The 12665-nt window shown below is 38.6% G+C and overlaps 1 long non-coding RNA gene across 2 annotated transcripts in view; it reads right to left on the reverse strand.

Moving 5' to 3' along the window:
• The window catches only part of LOC144284366 (uncharacterized), a 28607-nt gene extending 25826 nt beyond the window's left edge, over window positions 1–2781 (reverse strand). For both annotated transcript variants that reach the window (XR_013352708.1, XR_013352707.1), the window contains exons 1-2: window positions 2677–2781; window positions 217–494 (exon numbers count right to left, since the gene is read on the reverse strand). This is a non-coding gene — a long non-coding RNA (uncharacterized LOC144284366). The remainder of the gene's footprint in view (window positions 1–216; window positions 495–2676) is intronic.
• Between the last annotated feature and the right edge of the window lie 9884 nt (window positions 2782–12665).

A 12665-nucleotide genomic window follows, 5' to 3' on the forward strand; every position in this document is an offset into this window, starting at 1 on the left:
AACAGAGAGCTGAAGTAATGTGTCCCAGATGACAAAGTTAAAAAGTGGCAGAGCAATCTGCCTCCAAAATTTGTGTAATCTCTATAAATGGAAACCACAGAAAAACCTGCAGTCCAGACTCTCCAGACAGGAGATGTATGAGGCATGCATAGGTTATGTACACACAACCAGGTATCCTTGAATTCAGATGTTCGGATATTTCACTAAGCCCAGTACCTTAATCTCTTGCCAAGAGGAACCCTAGATAGACAGTGCTTATCACTCTCCTTCCTCTTCACTCCCAGAAAGTGCTGGACCACAGAAGATGGATTGCTAAAAGAGAACATGAGGGGGGCATCTGGGCGGCTCAGTAGTTGAGCATCTGCCTTTGGCTTGGGTCACAATCCTGGAGTCCCAGGATCAAGTTCCGCATTAGGCTCCTTGTTGGGAAGCTTGCTTCTCCTTCTATGCATGTCTCTGCCTCTCTATGTCTCTCTTGAATAAATAGATAGAATCTAGAAAAAAAAAAAAAGGAGAGAGAGAACATGAGGAGCTGAAGCACTGATTTCCTTGGACATATAGCCATATATCGTTGACAACACATGATCCACCATAAACAAGGACTCAGATATTTTTATTCATGTTCAGATTCTGTTTGAATAAGGATGGCCCTTTAGGAAGTTAGTTCTACCATGAGAGATAGAGGAGACATGAATTGTCCATGTAGAAGGGACAGCAAGAGAGCTCCAGTATGCCAGCAGAGAAAGAAGCCTTACTCATAGCTGACCTTGGACTCAGCACCAGAGCCTGCCTCACAGCTCACCAGCCTTAATCTCTGCCCGTTGGTCAGCAAAGGTCCCAAGCCCTTGGGCCAAGCCTTAAATTTCCCTTCATCCAGCAATCTTGCCTTTCCAGATTCCTGCCATTATCAGACTCTATCTTGACAACAATCTTCTTCCTTCCTTCCTTCTTTCTTTCTTTCTTTCTTTCTTTCTTTCTTTCTTTCTTTCTTTCTTTCTTTTAATTTTTTATTTAAATTTAATATACCAACATAGTATAACACCCAGTGCTCATCTCATCAAGTGCCCTCCTTAGTGTCTGTCACCCAGTTACCCCATTCGCTCCCCCCACATCCCCTTCGGCAACCCTTTGTTTGTTTCCCAGAGTTAGGAATCTCTCATGGTTTGTCTCTCTCTCTTAATTTAATCTGTGTTCACATTCTTGCCCTCCCAAACCTGCCACTGTCCCTCAAGGACTGGACATAGATACATATGAAACAGTTTTCTCCTGCTTCACAGTTTTCGGAGGATTAGTTTCATGTAGCTTCCATAACACAAAGACAGGCAAAGCGACCTTTTTGTGAGCAAAGAAATAGAACTCCCAAGAAAAATTTGGTCTTCAAGTGTTTGGGATAGTTTTACTCAAAAAATGTAATGTTACCATTTCAGGAAAGAAAAAAAAACAATCTTTAAGACTTTTCAAAGGCTCATTGGCCATCAAATAGTCCTTATAAAACTGGCTATAGTATAAATTAATCAAAATTACATACCTTTAATGTCCCTTAAAAATCTAGCATTTTATATTTTTTAAGGACCCACTGAACCTTCAAAGCTATCAGGGAAAGGAGAAATAAGAAGGTAAAGGATGAAGGATATAAGAATTTGGGGAGGAGTGAAGAGGACATTAGAAAGGGAGCAATTTATGGAGAAAGAATAATATAGGCACAGAATGGAGCAACTGAAGTGGAAGATAAGAGGAAAATGAAAGAGAATATGAAGAGGGTAATGATGGTGGCAGACAACAAGAAGGGAATAAACAACAAAAGATACTTGCTTACCTACAGAACACATATACACGTTGCTCATACACTCACACACAGTCCCACTTTGCTACTTTCGAAACTCGTTTATGCATTTCAGCTAGTGAATCTTCATCTAGCAAATAAATATAGCAGAAAAGGCTAGCCTGAAATTCAGAAAACCCAAAATCTAGCCTCCATTGTGCAAATGGCTAATTGTATGTGACTTTTAGCAAGTTGCCTAATCTTTTTTCATTTAATCTCTGTATCTAAGGGCATAGACTTAAACATTTCCAGGCATGGGAGTACTGGGTCCTTACGGACAAAGAGAGCAAGAAGACACTGAAAGAGAAAAAAATGAGAACCAATGTACAATAAATGAAGAATGAAGTTCATCTAATTGATTCAAAACCCTGGCCTTGTAGGCAAACTAGCTGGAGCCCCATGGTTAGGCCACCAGAGATGTGGTCCACGTTCCTGTTTCCACCAGGAGCCATCAGGCTGATGCTCCAGGGGGATCAGTATGAGAAGAGTACCTGCTACTCTCTTCCAAAAGAAGCCTTCAAAAAAATAAATAAATAAAAGAACAAGGGGTCAGAGGAGAGTCCTGAATGCCCTCTTTTCCCCCTAATGTCTTCTGAATGCCTTTCCGCAGTGCTCCAGCAGCCTTTTCTGTTAGCCTACCAACCTGGTTACAGCTGTCTCTAGCTATTCTGGGCTATTGTAGAGGTGATATTAGGTGATGATTGATTATTATAATTATCATGGTGATGATGATAATAATGATGGCAATTATATTCAATAACTATGATAAGTAGAAGGAAAAAAAGAAAAAGGAATGAAAATAAAAAGTATGAAAAAGAGAATAGTTACCATATTCTAGTAGCTGGGCTAATTACCTTGTTCCTTGATTCCTTCAATAAATGTTTATGGCATCCCTATGGTCTACTGTGCTTGCAATACAGTGCTGTCAGGGCAAACATGATTCTCCTCCATCAGAGAGCTCACAGGAGAGGAAAAATTACAAACAAACCTGTGTCCTAATACATCACAATTGGTGCCGTGACAAGGAAACACAAAGGTCATGTAGATGCACACAGCCCAAACATGGATGGTCTAGAAGTTTTCACATTTGTGTGTTGTAAACATGAACTGATGGGAAGGGGACACAACTGTGGAAGCAGGATAACCATTTACAGATTATCATGGAGAACAAGGAAAGAATGTTGACACTATGGACTAGGGTAGTAGAAGTGGGTAAAGGGAAGAGAGTGGATGAATTGACAAGGCTTAGTGGTTAATTAGGTCTGGAGAGAAAAGAGGAGGAAGAAATCACGAACAAATGCCCAGGTCATAGAGTGGATAGACATTTACTTAGCTGGAGGACACAAGAAGCAGAACAAGTTTAGGATAATGAGGTCAACCTTAGACACATTAATTTTACATGTATACATGTCACCTGGCTGTAAATAATCAGTGGACAGGTGAAGATATAGGACTGCTGTAGGGAATAGAAAAAGAGGTGCTATTAGGGAAACAGGATTTCTGAGTCACACTGAGGGCTCAGAGAAAATCAGAGATCGTGATAGTGGCCCTCATCTTTGCAGTAACACACATTATCTCTTCTAATTCTTTTTTCAACTGTGTATGGTATAAACCATTATTCTCCTTTTTCAGTGGTGAAAAACAAGTCTCAAAAATGTTTTTTGCCTAATTCTCAACTCTTGTCTAAGTTGATATGTAGGGATGCCTGGGTGGCTCAGTGGTTGAGTGTCTGCCTTTGGCTCAAGGCATGGTCCCAGAGTCCTGGGATTGAGTCCCACATGGGGCTTCCCACAGGGAGCCTGCTTCTCCCTCTCCCTATGTCTCTACCTCTCTCTCTTTGTGTCTTGCATGAATAAATAAATAAAATCTTTAAAAAAAAATCAATGAAGTGTAAACATAAATCTGAGCCCAAAGCTTACACTCTGACCATACCATGCTCTTCTCAGCAAAGCGCTCATTTTTGTCCCTTCCCAGGGTAATTGTTCTAAGGATACAAAAATAATGATAATGAAATGTAGATCCCCCCCCCCAAGAAAATCAGTCTAGTGGATGGAGAGAGACATAATGGCCATTAAAATGGAATGTGCTTGAGGCACCTGGGTGGCTCAGTGGGTTAAGCATCCAACTCTTCATTTTGGCTCAGATCCTGATCTCAGGGTCATGAGATGGAGCCCCACCTGGGGCTCCACATTTAGCAGGGAGTCTGCTTGAGATTTCTTTCCTTATCCCTCTGGCTGTCCGCTCCCTCTAAAAAAGTAAGTAAATTAAATTAAATTAAATTAAATTAAATTAAATTAAATTAAATGGGATGTGGTAAAAATACAATATGATCAGTATAAATAAGGTAGTATAAAATCTATAAGAACACAGAGGAGGGACTCCTGGGTGGCTCAGTGATGAGTGTCTGCCTTCAGCTCAGAGCATGATCCCAGCGTCCTAGGATCGAGTCCCACATCAAGCTCCCTGTGGGAAGCCTGCGTCTACCTGTGTCTCTGCCTCTCTCTGTGTCTCTCATGAATAAATAAAACCTTTAGAAAAAGAGAGAGAGAACACAGGAAGGGACAGTCAAGGGAGCAGAGAGAAAACTATAGCTGGGTTAGTGTATTTGAATCAACCTGAAGGAATGAATAATCCCCAAATATTCCTTGAATGATGATTTTTTTCCCACATTTACAAATGAGGTGAAAAGGCTAAACTAATAAACTCTTGCCAACCAAACACATGTCTTTCCACTAAAGTCCCCAACGGTTGCCTGCAAGTGCAGCCCAGATGGAGGCCTGTTTCAGGGCCTAACTCCATAGTCGTGACTGCTTTGCTCATTTTGAACAACATACACACATGTCACAAGTCAAACAGCTAATTTGCTAATGTCATTCTCTAACACTTCCTTTTTATAACACCCCTCTGTAAAAAAATGCTGTTCTGTAGACAGTAGGAGCTATTCCTGGTAAGAACATCTTCATATTGAGGGAACTTTTCCTCTGAACTTTCAATATCACCCTGTTAGAATAACCATCTCTTGCTTCAGACTGCAGTTCCCCCATGCTCCACATAAGTCTATTCATTACACGTTAATGATTGTCATTTATTACCCCCTTGTTCATTGCTAAAATTAGGAATAGCAAAGTAATAAGAATCTACTTGGAACATGCTCAAGAAATAAGTTCCACATTGTTTCAAAGTTCCTCTTCTGACTTTATTGTGTCTTTTAGGGATAATTTTTTTTTCTCTTGTATAGAAAGAAAAGTTGTCTCTCTTTGATCACTAACTTACATACATACATCCACTATTTTAGATTAGAGAAAAAGAATGACTGATTTATTTTTTTTAAAAAAAAAGATTTTATTTATTTATTTATGAAAGACACAGAAAGAGAGGCAGGGACACAGGCAGAGGGAGAAGCAGGCTCCATGCAGGGAGCCCAATGCAGGACTTGATCCTGGGTCTCCAGGATCACGCTCTGGACTGATGCTTAACTGTTGAGCACCCAGGCATCCCAAGAATGGCTGATTTAGAAGAATTTGTATGGTCAAATCCTATTGTTTTACAATTTTGAGGATAGTTTGTACAACACAGCCAGATTAATTTCCTACAGCACTACCTTTGTATCACATTCCTGCTTAAGTGGATCCCTACTGCTACCATATCTCATTGAAATTCTTCCTTGAAAAAAAAAAAAAAAAAAAAAAAAAAAAGAAATTCTTCCTTGATTACCTTGATGGTACTATCCATCAGTGCCTCTCAAACTTGGTTCTAATATTCTCCGCACAAGTTCTGCTCTAGCCAGTGGCATTTCCTGACTGAGCCCATCTTCTCCTCTTTACCCTACACTTGCATATACATGACAAACTCACTTCCAGCTCTGAGTCTTACTCCCTTATGCAATCAGTGTTTATTAACTTTCTACTATGGGACTCCTAAATATTTAAGACAGGGCCTTCCCCCTGAATAGCTTACACCACTAATAGGGGAGATGGGGCATCCAGGTTAATAATTACCAGAGTATGACAGGCACTCGACAAAGGTATATGTAAAGGCTGCCTCAGGGTCTAAGTAGAGTTAGTGCCCTGGACACCCCTCACCTTCCTGCCTCGTGGTATTCTACTTCCAATATCTGGTTCAAATCCTACCTCACTCATGGTTTCACTAAACCGCATCTGTCTCCATCATTTTCTCTCTACTCCTAACTTAAATTATACTCCTAATCTTCAATAAAGAAATCTAATTCTGAATGATAAACTCTCTTATATGATCCTTAGTACTTTCATGTGGGTTGGCATCAATTCCCCATTTATATTGTAAACTTCAAGGGCAAGGTTTGTTTATTCCTATTTCTTTACTTATTTCTTTATACCTAGCAGAGCAGGTAATTATTAAAGACATTTATATTTTATTTAAGTTTATTGTATAATGTACTCATGTCATAAAGATTAGATTTCAATCATTTCTGAAAGAGTAATAGGAAAACTTAATAAATGGACTGAAATAATATTTTTAATAGGAAAAAATTGCAGTTTGCAAAGGGAAAATATATAGGTCATGTATGTCTAGTGCAAATAATCAATTGATTTGGTCCTTATTTTTTTTATTTGGTCCTTATTTTTAAAAGCTAATTATTCACATCATGGACACCTGGGTGGCTCTTTGGGTTAAGCATCAGACTCTTGATTTCAGCTCAGGTCATGATCTCAAGGTTGTGAGATCGAGCCCTGCATTGGGCTCTCGACCTAGCATGGAGCCTGCTTAAGATTCTCTCCCTCTGCCCCTCAAGCCCCTGCCATTCTCCTGCATGCTGTCTCTCAAATAAATAAGTAAGTAAATAAATAAAATAATCCACATCATTCATTCATTCAGCAATTGTGTACTGAGGATCTACCATGGGATAAGTGCTGGTATTTCCTTCATGAAGTGAGTCTACCTTGAAGAGCTTCTGATTTGGGAACTCTCCAAGAAGGACAAAATCCTGCAACTTTACCTTCAAGGGTTTCCTGATGCCACAGAACCATCACTTATTTGGAGCTAAACCTACAATAGGTCATTTTAAGAATTTCTAAACTAAGAATATGCAAGTGTGTGTGTGTGTGAGTGTGTGCAGTCCTTTGCAGTTTTTTCTCCTTTTATTTACTAGGTCATTGATACGTTATGTAACGTGACTGCCTCCTGGTCAGCTCCAGCATGGACCACAAACAATGGGGTGGCTGCAGAAAGCACAAATAAAACAGTGGTATGCCACACTCCATTATTTTGCACGAGATTTTTCATGATTTCCTCAAAAAAAAAAAAAAAAAAACATAGGAATTAGTGGTTCTGAACTATTTATGCCCATAGCATTCTACTCCAATTTGACCATACAAATAGCTTATTGTGGCACCTGCATTATACAGCAACCTTTTTGAAAAGTTCCACATAGCATTTCCATCCACCTAAACAAGGGTTGACACCCAAAACACCAAGGGAATGCACCAGACTCCCACCATAGTTCTCTACATTCCTTTGTGACCTTTGAGGATTTATTTCTCTTAAGAAAAAAAGAAAAATGATCTTTGTTTTCCACATAAGCCAAATTGCCAGAAAACTTCCAAGAAAAATTTGGAGGGAGGAAGGAAATTGGAGGTGTAGGGAGAAGGAACATAAACCTCCTTCCATCTTTTAAAATTCCAGTACTCAAGAGAAAGCAGAAGCTCAAAAGCAATTGGAAAAAATAATTCCTTTATAAGCAGCCAGGTAAAATCTTACTCTAATACAGTCGCAGAGAATACTGTGGTTATTCAAACAAAATAAAGCAACACAAAAATGTTTGACCCATGAAGTTCACTGTATGCATGATACCACCAGTCAATGAGTGCTAGGCATATCTTCCAGTTCTGCACTGTCATATTAAAGGGTCAGATCTGCAGAGAAATCTTGACAAAGAATTTCATTGACCTCACAATACATTTTATGTTTCTCCTCAGAAATGTTTAATGTCTGCAATTACATGTCAGCCACCTGAGAGCTTCAGAACACTACCCAACTGCAGTCATCTGAAAGGAAACCAGTCAGAAAAGAAAACTGGGACTTTACTGTCCTCTGGTGGATACCCAGACTAAAGACTATTTCTGAATTATCTTTAGAAGTTTTTTGAGAAATACTGTGAATAGCTGCATGTGGCTGGAGGAGGTTCTTGTTACTTAAAACAAGCAAACAATGCTTAATCCATGCCATGTATACACGACCCTTTTGACAGCTTAAATAATCCAGTGCACATTCACCTACATCAGACTGGATTAATATTAAAATCAAGGAGTGATTTTTAAAATATTTTAGTTGTTCATTTTAAGAGCTCTTAATTCCAATGTTCACATTAAAAGCATTTTTTTGGTCAACGTGAAAGATGCTTATTGACATTTATTTCTAATACTAAATAATTACCACCACCATCTGTCGAAAGAAATGGAGACACCAGGATTAATTAAAGGAATGCTATTTCACAGGTCAACATTATACAAGCCATTAAGTACATTTGTGTATGTTGTTTACAGATTTGGTTTGTTTTTGAAACTAAAATTTCTTTAAATATTGTCTTTATGCTTAAATTTCAATGTGGCTGAAGACAACTCTGGAAAGAAGATATGCAGATGGCTAACAGACACATGAAAAGATGCTCAACATCAGTCATCATCAGAGAAATGCAAACCAAAACCACAATGAGATATTACTTCATACTTGTCAGAATGGCTAAAATCAAAAACACAAGAATCAACAAGTGTTGGCAACGATGTGGAGGAAAGGGAACCTTTGTGCACTGTTGGTGGGAATGCAAACTGGTGCAGCTATTGTGGAAAACAGTATGAAGTTTCCCCAAAAAATTAGAAATAGAATTACAATATGATCTAGTAATTCCACTACTGGGTATTTACCCAAAGAATATGAAAACACTAATTCAAAAAGATATATCCACCCCTATGTTTATTGCAGTGTCATTTATAATAGCCAAATTATGGAAGCGGCCCAAGTGGCCATTGATAGCCGAAAAGATAAAGAAGATATGGTGTGTGTATGTGTGTGTGTGTATATATATATATTATATATATATATATATACATTATATATATATAATGGAATATGAATAAGCCGCGAAAAAGAATAAGATCTTGACATTTGCAATGACATGGATGGATCTAGAGGGTACAGTGTGAAATAAGTAAAATAAGTCAGTCAAAGAAAGACAAATACCATATGATTTCACTCATATGTTGAATTTAAGAAACAAAACAAATGAAGAAGAAAAAAGGACAAACAACCATATTCTTAACTATAGAGAACAAACTCATGGTTACAGAGGGTAGAGGGGACAGATGGGTGAAATAGGATAAGGGGATTAAGAATACACTTACTTATCTGGGGATCCCTGGGTGGCTCAGCAGTTTGGCATCTACCTTCAGCCCAGGGCGTGATCCTGGAAACCCAAGATCGAGTCCCACGCCGGGCTTCCTGCTTGGAGCCTGCTTCTCCTCTGTCTGTGTCTCTGCTTCTCTCTCTCTCTATCTGTGTCTCTCATGAATAAATAAATAAAATCTTTTTTAAAAAAAGAATATACTTATCTTGATGAGCACTGAGGAATGTATAGAATTGCTGAATCACTATATTGTACACCTGAAACTAATAGTGTATATCATTTTTTTAATTCAATGGGGATGAATTATTTTGAAAATCATTTTGTGTCTGTAATCATGGCTATAAATTGACTGTGTCCTGGACACTCCAAATGCGGCCCAATGAAGACCTTCTATATTCAATAAACTGAAAAATCAGTATATTCCATTTCCAGCCATAATAACATCACTGTAAAGATGAGCCACTGATGTCTGTTTTTATCCAAACCTAGCCCATTTGGAAGACAAGGGAAACAATATTTACTGAGCCCCTTTTCTGCCCAAGTATTATCTCATGTAACCCCATAGCAATACTGTGAGGTACCCATTGCTATATACATTTCAGAGCTGAGAGAACAGACTCAAAGCCCACATACAAGGCAGCCTGGGTGGCTCAGTGGTTTAGCGCCGCCTTCAGCCCAGGGCCTGATCCTGGAGACCTGGGATCGAGTCCCACGTTGGGCTTCCTGAGTGGAACCTGCTCTTCCTCTGCCTGTGTCTCTGCCTCTCTCCCTCTGTGTCTCTCAAGAATAAATAAATAAAATCTTTAAAAAAAAAAAAAAAAAAAAAACAAAGCACACATACAGAAAGGACTGCTAGCATTTACCACTCCACCCTCCCAGCTCAGGCTTCAAAGACATGATCTCACCCCTACCTTAGACTCTCTCTCAACGAGACTTTTCTACACTTAATAGAGAAAGGAAAGTCAAGGAGAAAATATCTAGAGCTTCACCCTTGATGCTGCCACTGACATACGCATAACCTGGGATACATCATAACCTTTTTAAACCTCACTATCTACATCTGTACAAGGGGAATAGTATTAGTCCCATATCTTTCTCACTTCATAGTCATTTAAATGAAATGTTTTTACTAGCAAATTTTTTGTACTGAGAAGAACTTATTTCAATTAGTATTCTTTAAGGGGGCTGCTTAGGGCAAAGAGCTCTGACTCTGGAAGTAGACAGAACTGGGTGCGAACCCCAGCTCCACACCTCGCCCACCAAATAACACTGCTCAGCAGCAAGCCCAAGAATACTGGCTGCTAAAGAGATCAGTAACAACCCTCTGCCAGTGTTGTTCTGAGGATCAAATTAATGTGGTAAATGTTCAACATATACTCATTAATTTTTATCTCCCCAATATCTTTAACTTGATCGAAACTTCGTCTATCTGAAATTCTTAAATCCGGCTGGGAAAAAGGACTAGATTCTACTCAGAGTCCCTTCCAGTCCTGTACTTTTTTTTTTTTTTCAGTCCTGTACTTTTGAAACCATTATTATATAAGACTTTCTAAAGTGCTTAGGAAATAGGGAGGAATAAATAGGAGGCTTCCATGATCTCATCATGATTATAGGAAGTGAAAGAAACTTCAAGAACACCTAGTCCAGTTTCTTACTTTAGATACAAAAAACCTTGGCCCAGTCTATTTGCCCCAAGAAAGAGCCAAGACTAGAATCCTATCCCAGTGGGTTCCAAAAGACATCATGATGCTTCTCTGACCCTACCCGAGCCAAATCTTGCTGAAGCACACACTGCTGAACAAGCTGACTTATAATATGGGGTTGGTAGATCAATCCACCCCTCAAATCCTGAAAGGTAGTATAATAATCAGGCCTCAGCTGAGGTAATGCCTTAAATGAACATCATTAGAGATATTTTTTTTATATCTGGATAGAAATAAGCCTATAGTCTTAAACACAACTTTTAAAAATCTGCAGGATTTATGTTCTGTGTAGAGAATGTGAATACATTACCCAAAACTGCTGCTAAGCACATTAGTGTAAAACTAAATAAATAAATAAAACCAGAAGGTCAGAAGGAATTGTTGTTGGCAAAACTGAGAAAGAGATGGTGTTTAGCCACAGAAATGCCCCCATCTCTTGGCTTATCCTTGGCTCCATATCCCCCATCTTTGGAATGTTGAAGTATTGTTCACCCAGTCACATCATGCTTTGTAGAAGGCAACCTCATTATATTCTTTCCTGAATTCATTACAGAATTAAAAAGCCCTGCCCAGGATCTATAATAGAATATTACCACAATTTAGTCCTTGCCAACATTCAGCATCCGAAGCATCCTGTCTCCCAGAATATATTACAAAGATATTTCATCATAAACTTAGTTGTCTTTCAGAAATGAATACAAACAGCAAATAGCACCTTGTTTGATCTAATTAGGCTGGAAAGGAACTTTGATCTGTCTTCCAAATTTAATAATGGGTGACCCATCATGTGTCGATTCTGCTTCCTTCCCAGCAAGCACCCCCTACTCCCTCAGATTTCATAGGCTTCCCCATTACTCTTTGTGGTGTGTTGTTTACTTGGGTGATTAGTTTAGTAGAATCCCTGCCTGGAGAATGATTTTGGATTTACTAGGCCTGATTTATTTACGTGCCAATGCCGCAGCAGCAGTACCAGGCATTTGCATTGGAAAACAAAAATTATTACCATTACATCTTTGGTGTCATACCTGCACATACATATAATTATGAATGAAGATACATTGCCTTTCAAAAACTGACAATATTTTTTTGGTAGTAGCCTATGTCCATGTGCTTTCTGAGAAAATGGTAATATAATATTTTTAGGAGTATTGACTTGTCAATATAGCACTGTACAACCCCAACATTCTCAAGTACTAACCAAACATATGTTTAAAAGAAATATTCCACCACAGAGAGTAATACATAAACACAAATCTAAACTTTCCTTTTATCTACCTCAGTTAACATACATTTTAGGTGTATCTCTCCTTAAATTATAAACCCAGAAGTCAGGTCTGCTGGAGAAGTTCATAATCAGCCAGGGAACATTCCTATATTACTTATAACTTAATGACATATGCATTTGTATAGTTGTCTACATTAGACAAAGACTTGTTTTCAAGCTTCTGGTAATCCCTAGAAGTAGGAAAATATGGGTAGGCCAATCCAAGATTTTATAAAAAGAGACTTACAATACCCCAGTGTCCCCAAGATCCATTCAAAATATCACCTTAGAGAAGAGGCCCTTTTAATAAAATAGTCACTCAACTCTTTGGATGAGATCCCAAGGAAGATCTTTCAAACATCAAATTATACTGCACAGCAAATTTGCAGAGTTGGAATACATTTATGTCTTGTATCATCTCTTGGTAAAACAGAAAGGCAGGGAATTTGACTTTTGACTATCTTTCAGTAAGAAAGCAAGCTATTCTTTTTCCTTCAC

Source organism: Canis aureus, chromosome 15, assembly GCF_053574225.1.
Source record: "Canis aureus isolate CA01 chromosome 15, VMU_Caureus_v.1.0, whole genome shotgun sequence".
NCBI classification, from domain to species: domain Eukaryota; kingdom Metazoa; phylum Chordata; class Mammalia; order Carnivora; family Canidae; genus Canis; species Canis aureus.